The following is a 12,757-nucleotide window of genomic DNA, read 5'->3' as shown; positions in this document are numbered from 1 at the left end:
AGGACTCTACACCTTGATGTCCGTGGGACTCTAGAGGCACCAGCAACTTCAAATATCTGTTTGCTGCTATGTAATGGTATTTTAGCAGCTGCTCTCTTGATCCGATGCATGGATCTGGCAGAAATCTTCCTCAATGTGCCTTTATCTGCACGAACCCATCCGTGCTCTGAATCAGCCACAAATCTCTTAATAGTGTGATGATCACGCTTAAGTTTTCGTGAAATATCTAATGTTTTCATACCTCGTCCAAGGCATTGAACTATTTCACTCTTTTCGGCAGCAGAGAGATCCTTTTTCTTCCCCATATTGCTTAAAAATGGTGCTCTGCTTAATAATGTGGAACACCCTCCTTTAGTATTTTTTCCTTAAATTGGGCTCACCGGCCAATCTAATTATCACAGGTGTCCGAGATTGTTTTCAGTGATCAAAAGAGCCCTGACACACAATGCCATCCATGAGTTAAACTGAAAAACAAAATATTTAATCTTTGTGACACTTAAATAGAATTTGCATAATAATTTAGAACGCGGTGTAAGTTTGGACTTATTTTAAAGTGGCCTTTACTGTATTGGGGAACACCATGGCTGATTATTGATGCAGGCATAGATGGTGAATGTGACTCCCCCTGGTCCCCTACATCCTCTGCTTTCAGACTCGATGGGGCAAGTTGTGATGATTTTCTGATCAAAGCAGGCTAAAGCAGAGCTAAATGCATTTAGACCAGCCTCCTGAAGGACCTGAGGAGAAGATTCAGACCATGGCAACTAAGGTAAGTATTTGTGCCTTTAGTTGCAATTTAATACTAATGTATTCTGGTAGTATATATGCAGATGTCCCTCCTACTATCTTAAGAAGTAAACCTTTCCTCTAAGAGACACGTAGAGTAATCAAAATAGCCTTTCAAATCCTCTTTTTCTTCTGGGCACATATTTGGAGGCAGAAACAGTTGAAATATTATATCAAACTGGTATTTGACAATAGTTATATGTCTCTAAAGAGCCCTAATAAGGATACATAGAGATAGAGGCTGGGAGGTCTATTTCCAATATTTTTAATGTATTTAATTTCAACATATAACTTTTGATATGGATGTGACTTTTAACATTTTAAAAAGATGTTAAGGTGTTGCAGAATTTAAATCTTTATGGTACCTTCTCATTCTTTTTAAACATAATCTATGTCAAAATAATCACTGGGATGTTGGTAGGGAGCTAAAGCTCCTTAAATTGAAGGTCCAGCATACACTATTTTGCCAAAAGCATTGGGACACTCTTTCAAATCATTGGCTTCAGATGTTCCAATCTCCTCCATGGCCACTGGTGTATAAATTCAAGCACCTAGGCATGCAGACTGCTTCTACAAACATTTGTGAAAGAATGGGTCGCTCTCAGAAGCTCAGTGAATTCAAGCGTGGTACCGTGATAGGTTGCCACCTGTGCAATAAGTCCATCCGTGACATTTCCTTGATACTAAATATTTCACAGTCAACTGTTGGTGGTATTATAACAAAGTGGAAGCAACTGGGAACAGCAGCAGCTCAGGCATGAAGTAGGGGTAGGCCATGTAAAATGACAGAGAGGGGTCAGCACATGCTGAATCGCACGGTGCCCCGGAAGTCGCCAACTGTCTGCAGAGTCAATAGCTAAAGATCCTCAAACTTTGTGTGGCCTTCAGATTAGCACACCAACAGTGTGTAGAGAGCTTCATGGAATGGGTTTCCATGGCCAAGCAGCTGCATCCAAGCCTTACATTACCAAGGTCAATGCAAAGCATTGGATGCAGTGGTGTAAAGCACGTTGCCACTGGACTCTAGAGCAGTGGAGATGTGTTCTCTGGAGTGACGAATCACATTTCTCTGTCTGGCAATCCGATGTATGTGTCTGGGTTTGGTGGTTGCCAGGAGAACAGTGCTTGCCTGACTGCATTGTGCCAAGTGCAAAGTTTGGTGGAGGGGGGATTATGGTGCAGGGTTGTTATTCAGAGGTTGGGCTTTGCCCCTTAGTTCTAGTGAAGAGAACTCTTAAGGTGTCAGCATACCAAGACATTTTGGACAATTTCATGCTCCCAACTTTGTGGCAACAGTTTGGGGATGGCCCCTCCCTGTTCCAACATGACTGCGCACTAGTCAAGGTGCAAAGCAAGGTCTATAAAGACATGGATGAGTGAGTTTGGGGTGGAGGAACTTGACTGGCCTGCACAGAGTCCTGACCTCTACCTGACAGAACACCTTTGGGATGAGTTAGAGCGGAGACTGCGAGCCAGGCCTTCCCATCCAATATCAGTGCCTGACCTCACAAAAGCACTTCTAGAAGAATGGTCAAACATTCCCATAGAGATACTCCTAAGCCTTGTGGACAGCCTTCACAGAAGAGTTGAAGCTGTAATAGCTGCAAAGGGTGGGCCAACTCAATATTGAATCCAAAGACTGGGATGCCATTAAAGTTCAAGTGTGTGTAAAGACAGGTGTCCCAATACTTTTGGCAATATAGTGTATCATCAGTTTCTTGTAAATGGAGGACATAGCAATTTAAGAATCCTAAAACTTTATGTCCTTGTCCTCTGTATCCAAATTATGTGAGTTATCCATTTTGCTCATTACTGTTCCCTCTATGCTTCTGTTCCCCCTGAGGCTGGATATGCATGATCTGATCATCCGCATTATAAACACTGCACTTAGCGTATGTCTGACCTCGATACGTAGACTGTGTGGTAGCTTAGCCTAGGCATTTTTCTTCCCTTCACAGTGGTTTTTCTGCTGCTGTAGCTATAAAACATAGACCTATTTTCAGAATCATCTGGGGGTTGGGTTGGAAATTTAGAGGAAGTTGTTGTAAGCGATATGAATGTTTAGCCTCAATGGTTAACCAGGGCTGTTGCATACAATTCAGAAATGCCAATATAATATAGTTTCTCAAGAGCTTAGAGAATTTCAGTAAATTAATTATTTAATGTCTTCATCTTTTAAACCTGATCATTATGCTGATGTTTATTTACAAACCAAATGCTGTGGTTCTTTATTAAGGGAAATGACAGTTTTTTACAAACTTTTTTAAAATAAATAGTTTATTTTATTATTTATTTTTTTTACAAGCATTCATTTTATTAAAGCTTCTACACGTTTCATTTGCAAATTATGTTGGGCTTTCTAAAATAAAGCCCAGTACTGCTTTAATGCATTCTAATGACTGATGATGTTAATCCACTAGTTCAGACATATTTATCTCCTTAAAAAATATAGAAAGCACTTCTGATGATTTTTTTCTTCACTTTTTTTTATTCGTGATGAAGCCTCTATATAGGAGGTCGAAACAAGTTGGGTTTTGGGGGTTGTTTTTTCTGTAATAGCACTTTATAAGAATCGGGAGGAGCACTGGTATCCTTTCAAGTGACACAAAAATAGGAGTTCCTTTGGCAAGTGGAGAGAGGAAATCTCTTTATTATTTAGGGACTGGATCCAGGCTGACTGGCCTGTACACAGTTCTGACATATGGGCTGCGGTGTGTCTGGCATTAGGGAGCGCAGTCAAACCCTTTAGTAGCCACAGACCTCATTAGAGGATTGTTGTCCAACCTCTAGTTAGAAGAAGTCAGTCTATATTAGTGATCACAATAACAGCCACGATTTTCTCTCACTACAACCAAAAACTTGCAACAGTGAGCCCTACTTTATGTACACAGTGGAATGATCCCCAGTTGCTAGTAATATGGTTGAAGGCTTTCACATTGTATAGGACAAAGAGAGTACTTGGTGCACTGCCTGCACGTTAGGCAGACAAATGGTGGAGTGAATTTTACAAGTATTACAGTGTCACTAAATCCCTAATATAATATAAATTGGTAAATACCTCTTCATCAGCAGTATATAGCAGTCTTGTGACTTCTATCAGTGTCCATATTTTATTTTCCTCTGACTTTCCTATGAGGCTGCATAACCCCTGAACCTCTGCCTGGACGGTGCTGATTGGCCCTGTGCTGATCACATGCACCCTTCAAAGGAAAAAACTCTCTAGCAAAACACACTAAACTGAGCATTTGCAGAGTGACTCCTAGAGCTCTGTACTATCAACAGATCGATTGAGGACAGTAGAAGAAGGGCAGGATCAGAGAAGACAGGATCAAACCGCTTTTTTACACAATGCGGGGTAACCCTTATTTTACTGTTGTGGGTTTAGTAACACTTTAAGTATTAGGCTTTCCTTCCACTTTAATTTGGTTGTATATTTGTGTACTGCTAATTTTATTTATGAAGTTTTTAATAGGAAAAATATAGCGAAAAATTAGAAAGAATAGCATTGTACTTTTTCCAAATGCAAAATTTATGTCAATTGCATACCTCAAGATATTTACCATAAAATATAATCAACAAAGTCTGCTGATTAGAATGATATCACATTTGTGTGACTTTTGTGAAATGTACCGGAATACTAAAGGTCAAAGTGAATGTATGCATTTTACTTAGAAGAGCTTTATTTCCCTTTCTGTGCTTTTTGCACAGATTGCTAAACCAAAAGATAAGCTTAAAGTGTTACTAAACCCACAACAGTAAAATCAGTCTGTATATGCAGTAAAGCGTGCTTGTTATACTCACTGTGGAACCTAAGCGGTTAATCCTCTGCATTGTTTAAAAAGGCTGTTTGAACCTGACTTCTCTGCCCCTCCTCCTGCTCAAATTTCCACAGTGGTAAGACAGACTGAACCCGTGCCCTTCTGCACATGCTCAGTTTAGTGTGTATTGCTAGAGAGGTTTCTTTTCTCTTGGGAGAGTGCATGTGATCAGCACAGGGCCAATCAAGACAAAGGTCAGGGGTTTACATCCTCCTAGAGCAGAAAGAAAACTCCTCCTACAAGCTTTAACCAGTGCTCAGCTGAAGTCACAAGACAGCTCTAACTGCTGATGAGAAAAGGTATTTAGCAGTTTATATTTACTAAAATAATTGCATTTCCATGTTCTGTGTGCTGTGGGAGACCAGATATAGTGAATGCAGGGTCCTGGGTTTAGTAACACTTTAAGTGGGGTACAGGAGGGCAAGATTAGCAAAAAGGCTTAGGGTTTGCGATCACTAAAAATTTGAATGACATTGTGTTTTACCTATGTGAACATTTAGCACTTGCACAGTAAAGGCAAATTTTAGTGATCGCAAACGTGCACGCAAACTGTATATTTCTTTTTCGGAACACTTTTGTAATTTTTTTTCTTAATGGGGTCGGTGAAAACCAGATTCAGACACCCCTGCCATGCAGCTCTGCAGCAACAGATCACTTCCAATAGTGATCTATTATACCCCATTCATATGTAGAGATTTGGAATCATGGGCGAAATTGTCAAGATTTTGCCCGAAATTCCAAATTGTACTGCAATGCTGGCAAAATGCAGCACGTGTTTGTGTGCCATTAATTTGTAATGGCACATAAAACACAGTATGGTTTTGTTGCGCGATTTATTGCACAGCGATCGCAGCAGAAAAGGAGCAGGAGCTTCTTTTGGGCGACAAGCTTCATGCAATGCGGTTTACTGCACGACAATCTCAGCAAAACCACACATTTTAGGTGCCATTAAAAATGGATGGCACACAAACACACATGCTGCGTTTTGCCAGAATTTCAGTGCGATTTGGAATCTCGGTCAGAATCACGGCATTTCTGCCTACTATCCCAAATTGCTAGATGTGAATGGGGCCTTTGTGATCTACTGTTGCAGGGAGAGGCTGGGCAAAGCAGCAGCAGCACTTCCCAAAACTTGGAGCTAATGTGCCATGTCACAAGTGAAATAACCAAACCTTGTTTTGGGTACCTAGAAGAAAAAAAAATTAATGTGGGTCTGCTTCCAATAAGAATTCAAGTTCTGCAATCAAACCATGTAGCAACATAAGTTGTGATGCCCTAGGGAAATAACCTCTGTAACGTTGACTATTCATATACACATTAAAAATAGGTAACCAGTTAATATAAGAGGAAAAGCAACTGCTGATGGTAAATCTGACTTGTTTTTTTCAGTGCCTACAATTAATTTTATTTGAGATGCAGGTCTAGACTGTTCATGTTACATTTTGGTATGTAGTGTGGCCAGTGATGGTCTCTACACTACAATCTACAGGTTGGTTTTAATCTGCAATGCTTAGCGTAAATGGGTCATAAATAGACATTACTACTTCTTTCACTATTCCTCCCACTGACCCCAAAAATAAGGCATTATTCATCTCACTGACATGAATGATGGGGAGCTATTCCTCCCACTGAGACCAAGGATGAAGCATCATTCCTCCCACTGATGCTAGTGATGGGGTAATATTCCTCCTAATGACACCAGTGATAGGGCATAATAATTGACACCAACAATAAAGCATCATTTCTCCTATTGATACTTATGATGGGGCATAACTCCTCCCACTGACACCCATGATTAGTCCCGATTCTGCTGATTCAAATGAATGGGCATTATTTCTCCCACTGATACCAACAATGGAGCATTAATCCTCATTCCACTGACCACAGGTGGTAGGTCATTTTTTCGCTCCTCACAAACAAAAAAAAAGATTTCCCAACACAATTACCAGCCAGCCTGCAAAACAACCAAATTGCCCTAACAGTTTACGTTAAAAACAGAGGGTTTTGTTGGCACGCGTTTGCAAATATAGGTGTAAGCCGCAGTGCCCACATCAAAGGACCTCTGTATATACTGTGGTCCTAATTAATTTTCAGATCCTCCATAATAGGTGCACATATAACAATGGATAAGTTGAGGGCAGGTGTGCCTGGAGGGAGTCCACCCCTCCTTGAAGGCACAGGGATGCACGTGACACCTAGTAATAGCACAATGGCAACAAAGGCACCCAGTGCATCCCTGCACCCAATTTAACCAACTTTCAAAAAAATTGCAACCACCCCAATCTATAACTAGCCTTTATAGTGAAATGACCATGGAAGGACAATGCACATCGCAAACAAACAAAAGATTTCCCAGCACACTTACCAGCCAGCCTGCAAAACAACCAAATTTCCCTGTCTAACAGTTTACATTAAAAACAGAGGGTTTGAACACATTTGCAAATATACTGTGGCGAAAATAATTATTTGATCCCCTGCAGATTTTGTAAGTTTGCCCATGTACAAAGAAATGAAGGGTCTATAATTTTTTATCATAGATGTATTTTAAATGATAGAGATGGAATATCAACCAAAAATCTAGAAAACAAACATGATACAAATGTTATAAATTGAGTTGCAGTTCAGTAGAGTAAAATAAGTATTTGATCCCCTACCAACCAACAATAATTCTAGCTCCCACAAACTGGCTATGTGCGCATGTGGTACACAGATTAGGCCTGTGAATTCAACAAGGTGCATCTAACGACAACTCGTTATGTGTATAAGACACCTGTCCACAGAATCTCTTTCTTCAATTCAAATCTCACCACCAGAGGCAAGACCAAAAAGGGACAAGATTATAGACCTGCACAAGGCTGAAATGGGCTACAAGACGATGGGCGTAGCAATAGGGGTCGCAGGGGTTGTGACCCCACTCATGGTCCAGGGGGCTCGTGCAGACTCCCTGTCATATTAGCATACTCCAACAACTCCACAAAATCCCGGAGTCTGGTTCAGATCCGGTATCTTGCAGCGAGTGGTGAAATAATTCTGGTACTGGGCTTCCTCTCTGCCTTCAAATCCACAGTCTTCTGCTCTCATTGGCTCAGGAGAAGCTCTGGGTCTCTGGTGCCATTTTTGAGCCCTCGTCTGAGAACAGCTAGTAGAGGTTGGATGGGGAAGTGTCAGTGCTGACAGCTGGCGGGGAACAGATATTGAGCTATCACAAGGTTGAGCGAGGCAAGGTTAGGGGGAGAGTGTGTTCTGAAGCCGGGACAGTGTTGCAGGTGAGGTAAGACACCACTGTAGTCCATTTCACCTATTGGGTACCCTCTGTACCCTCCAACCACTGGGGATGTCCTTTTCCCCCACCTCACTCATCCCACAACACTGACAGCTGGTGCAGACACCCCCCCCAGCCGTCCTCACAACACCTTCGGGCTCCAAAGGGCCCCAGATATTACTGTGTTTGAGCAGAACCAGCAGAGGGGGGAGATCTGGGCGGGGGAATCTTTCATTACCAACATGGGGGTGAATGTCTCATAACTAGGATGACGGGAGGGGAGGGAGAGGTGATCTGTCATTACCAGGAGGGAGGGCCTCTGTTGTCGCCTTGGAGGGGTGCTTTTGATATAATACGGGGGGGGCATGTGTCATTACCTGGAGGAGGTGTGCTTTTGATTTGTTACTGGGGGACATTTATCATTACCAGGAGGTAAAACAATTTTTGATTACCTGAAGGGGGGCTCCTGAAGGAAGGGGTCATCTGTCATTACCATGAGAAGGCGGAAGGGGTCATCTGCCATTACCAGGAAGGAGGGGTGCCACCTCTTCCCCAAAATACTGCACATACCTGCAGCCTGGCAGGTACGTGGGTGCTGATTAACCATTTCCCACCCAAAGGACACATGGGCGTAGTGTTGGGTCACAGGTCACTTGTGGGGCCTCCCTGTCACATTAGGTTTCCTGGCAGAGGGCAATTAGAAGAACTGATCCCCTGTATGCTGCAGCTGAAAGTCAACTGACATATTTACTGGCCCCTTGTTCTGCTCTCCATCTTGAAAAGATCCCCCACAGCAGCATACAGGAGAGGAGGCAGGGAAGCCAAAAGAGGTGCCAGGGATCTTTTCAAGATGGAGAGCATAGCCAGTAAATATGTAATTTACCCCTTCCTTTTTTGTAAATAAACGAGTAAGTGATCGCTACCAATCACTCACTGTGTTCATTCAGAACTGAAGCATAGTAGACTTTACTATGCTTCAGTTTATAAATGAACAGAAAGGCTGCACAGAGCTCTTCTTGTTCATGCATTCTGTGCAGCTGAGGCTGCAGAAAGGAACTGAAGAATGTGTTTCCCCAGTCCCTTTCTCTGTTTCAAAAGCGAAAATAAAAATAAATTGCAACAAATAAAAAAAATAAAAAATAATTAATGTACAAAATAATAAAAAAAATTGCAGATACAGTGTGAATGAATGGTTTTGTTTGTGTGACTGGAGCCACCTGTTACTCTATGGGGACACAGAGGCTCTACAAACACAGCCACAGGTAAAATTTGACAGTTGTGAAGGTGTGGGTGAGTGGTCCGAGATGCTCATTGTCTGTGTTTGGAGCCGTGCATCTGCATCCACATGCTTCTCAAAATAGGACCTGCAGCTGTGTTAGTACAGTTGTTGATCCAATAGTCCACAGTAAGCACTTAGGAAAGCTGATGACCGTGTAAAACCACAGCACACTAAGTACAAATCAGAAAAACATTTATTGACACACTGTAAGTTCAGTCTTGAGGTAATTGATATTAGATCCTCATATTAAAACAAATGTATAGAAAGCCTGTACCTGGGCATAAAAAGGCATGAGGTCTCTGCTGCAAACTGTTATTATGGCGATTATTCCATACACATAGAACCCAAGATGTCACTAATAGTAGATAGGAACAAGCCAGTGATGATATGTGGTTGTGGGTCTCAGAAATAGATTACCTCTGTCAGATGAGGATGGCAGAAAGCGGATGCTGAAAATGTAGATATCGGTGCAGACAGACCGCTGGTGTATGGCCAATCCTCAAGGCCATCACAACCAGGGTGGTTGACACTGACCGGAAGTGGATGTGATGGACCGCAAGCTAAGCAGAGGCTGGAACTGAGGCTTGGGCTGTCATCATCATTACGCATTTCGGGGGTGGCCCTTTGACAAATCATGCAAAGACATCCACTTTTGGTCAGCAGCATCCACCAGGGGATTGCTGACGTCACTTCTGCCATCCTCATCTGATGAAGGTAATTGACTTCTATGGACTTAAGAGCTTACTGTCAATGCAAACCCGTTAATTTTTTGCAAACTCAGTTCTGGTGGGGCTTTAAAGGGGGTGTTGCCTAGCACTAGTGGGTCAGCATCAGGCCTTTGACTAGACAGTAAAAACAATGCAATCCCCCTGTATGAGCATTGTGATTAGCTGTTATAGGTAACATTTTCATTATATTTTGTATTTTTATACTTTGATGAAATTACTGTCAGCCCTTCCATCGGGCCATAACAACACAGGTTTTGTAAAATGTGCTAATGGCCTTTTCTGGCTGTCACTTGAAGGCACATCAGAGTTTCATTGATATTTTCTGAAGCGATACAGCCTACGCGAAAATGTCTCGCGTGTATAAGTACCTCTGTAGACAGGAGAGGTCAGACTCTCAGCAGGATCACAGCAGCCGCTCCAGTAATTGGGTTGGAACAAATGAAAAACACTGTTTGCTTTCCAACTTTAGAAAAGAATCGTGTTCCAGAGAGATAGCTAGCATATGAATATTCTTTATATTAGAATCATCACCTTGTTTTTGAAGCAAGACTTGCAGCTGTTAACAGCATCCTCATTATGGAAGAGGAGCATGGTAATCAAAAATAAATCCGCTTACATACTGTTAGCCAATAAATTATATTTTGTCAAAACATTACAGAGCCAGGGGCATAGCTTATTTGTATGGGGGTTCATAGCCAAATCAATAAAGCAAAGCTTGGCTATCAAATCCACAAATGAGACATCATCATTTCATTATCAGAATTGCTTGAAAATGTCAGACATAAATTAGTATTTTTTCATGGGAGGTTTAAAATGTTTTATAGCGATTCGAGTGGTTTACAAGCATTATCATTTGTAAAGTGTATGTAAAACCTTTTTTAGTTTCTGATAGAGTGGCGCATGCTTAAGACCCTTCAGGGTTTCATTTTTCATTTTTGTCTTTTGCTGTGTCCCTTCGGGCTGTTTGGATTTCTATCACTTTTTATACTTAAGACAATGATCACTAAGATAAATAACAGAATGAAATTCCATAGGGAGGGCACAGCTATAAAAAATCTTAAACCTCTCAATCTACCTAAAACCTTAAAAAAAAGTTTCTCTTAATATACACTTTAAGCATATTTCTGGTTGTTTGGGCATTGAAAACTCTTACGAGCTCTTGTAATGGGAATTTAATAAGCATTATATGATTTATTGGTGAGTGTTTCAATTACAATGCAAAAAACAAAAATGCTTTTTCAGGAACTTTTCTCAACCCCCGTTGCCCACTTTCCCCCTGCCCCAAGTAGAACACTAAATTGTTAACAGTTCCAAATTAGAACAATGCAACTGCTCATGCCTAACGATTCTGCCTGCATTTCAAACTGCTGCAAAAAAAATGCTCAGTCTGGAAATGTTCATTTGAATGGGCAAGGTGTGTGTTTTTATGTACAGTGAGGAAAATAATTATTTGATCCCCTGCAGATTTTGTAAGTTTGACCACTTACAAAGGAATGAAGGGTCTATCATTTTTATCATAGGCGTATTTTAAATGATAGAGACAGAATATCAACCAAAAATCCGGAAAAAACACATGATACAAATGTTCTAAATTGAGTGGCAGTTCAGTGAGTAAAATAGATATTTGATCCCCTACCAACCAACAATAATTCTGGCTCCCACAGACTGGCTATATGCTCATGTGGTACACAGATTAGTCCTGTCAATTTAAAAAGGGGCTCCTAACAACAACTCCTTATGTGTATAAATGACACCTGTCCACAGAATCGCTCTCTTGGGCACCACCATGAGCAAGACCAAAGAGCTGTCAAAGGACGTCAGGGACAAGATTGTAGATGTGTACAAGGCTGGAATGGGCTACAAGTCCATTAGCTTGAAGCTTGATGAGAAGGAGACAACTGTTGGAGCGATTATTTGCAAATGGGAGAAAAACAAAATAACCATCAATTACCCTCGGTCTGGAGCTCCATGCAAGATTTGGCCTCATGGGGTAAGGATGATCATTAGAAAAGTGAGGGATCAGCCCAGAACTACATGGGAGGAGCTTGTGAATGATCTCAAGGCAGTTGGGACCACAGTCACCAAACAAACCGTTGGTAACACAATGCGCTGCCATGGATTGAAATCCTGCAGCGACTGCAAGGTCCCCCTCCTCAAGAAGGCATATATACAGGCCCATCTGAAGTTTACCAGTGAACATCTAAATGATTCAGAGAAGGATTGGAAGAAAGTGCTGTGATCAGATGAGACCAAATTGAGCTCTTTAGCATTAACTCAACTCGTCATGTTTGGAGGAATAAAAATGCTGACTATGACCCTAAGAGCACCATCCATACAGTCAACTTTGGGATGGAAACATTATGCTTTGAAGCTGTTTCTTTGCTAAAGGTACAGGCCAACTTTGAGGGGCCAATGGATCAAGCCATGTATTGCAAAATCTTGGATGAGAACCTTCTTTCCTCAGCCAGAACACTGAAGATTGGTCGTGGATGGGTCTTCCAGCATGACAATTATCCAAAACACACCACCAGGGCAACAAAGGAGTGGCTCAAGTAGAAGCACATTAAGGTCATGGAGTTGCCTACCCAGTCTCCAGACCAAAATCTTATAGACAATTTATGAAGGGAGCTGAAACTTTGAGTTGCCAAGCAACAGCCAAGAAACCTTAAGGATTTAGAGATCTGTAAAGAAGAGTGGGCCAAAATCCCTCCTGAGATGTGTGCAAACCTGGTAACCAACTACAGGAAACATCTTACCTCTGTGCTTGCCAACAAGGGTTTCTCCACCAAGTGCTAAGTCATGTTTTGCTTGGGGATCAAATACTGATTTTACTCACTGAACTGCAACTCTATTTATAACATTTGTATCATGTGCTTTTTCTGGA

At 41.6% G+C, this 12,757-nt stretch overlaps 1 protein-coding gene across 2 annotated transcripts in view; it reads left to right on the top strand.

The window, feature by feature from the left end:
- The window catches only part of FGD3 (FYVE, RhoGEF and PH domain containing 3), a 348,985-nt gene that overhangs the window by 262,297 nt on the left and 73,931 nt on the right, over nt 1-12,757 (top strand). The window lies entirely within an intron of this gene.

Source organism: Staurois parvus, unplaced genomic scaffold (genome assembly GCF_062004578.1).
Source record: "Staurois parvus isolate SC_StPar_1 unplaced genomic scaffold, SC_StPar_1.0 ptg000282l, whole genome shotgun sequence".
NCBI classification, from domain to species: Eukaryota; Metazoa; Chordata; class Amphibia; order Anura; family Ranidae; genus Staurois; species Staurois parvus.
This window is presented reverse-complemented; position numbering and strand designations above follow the sequence as displayed.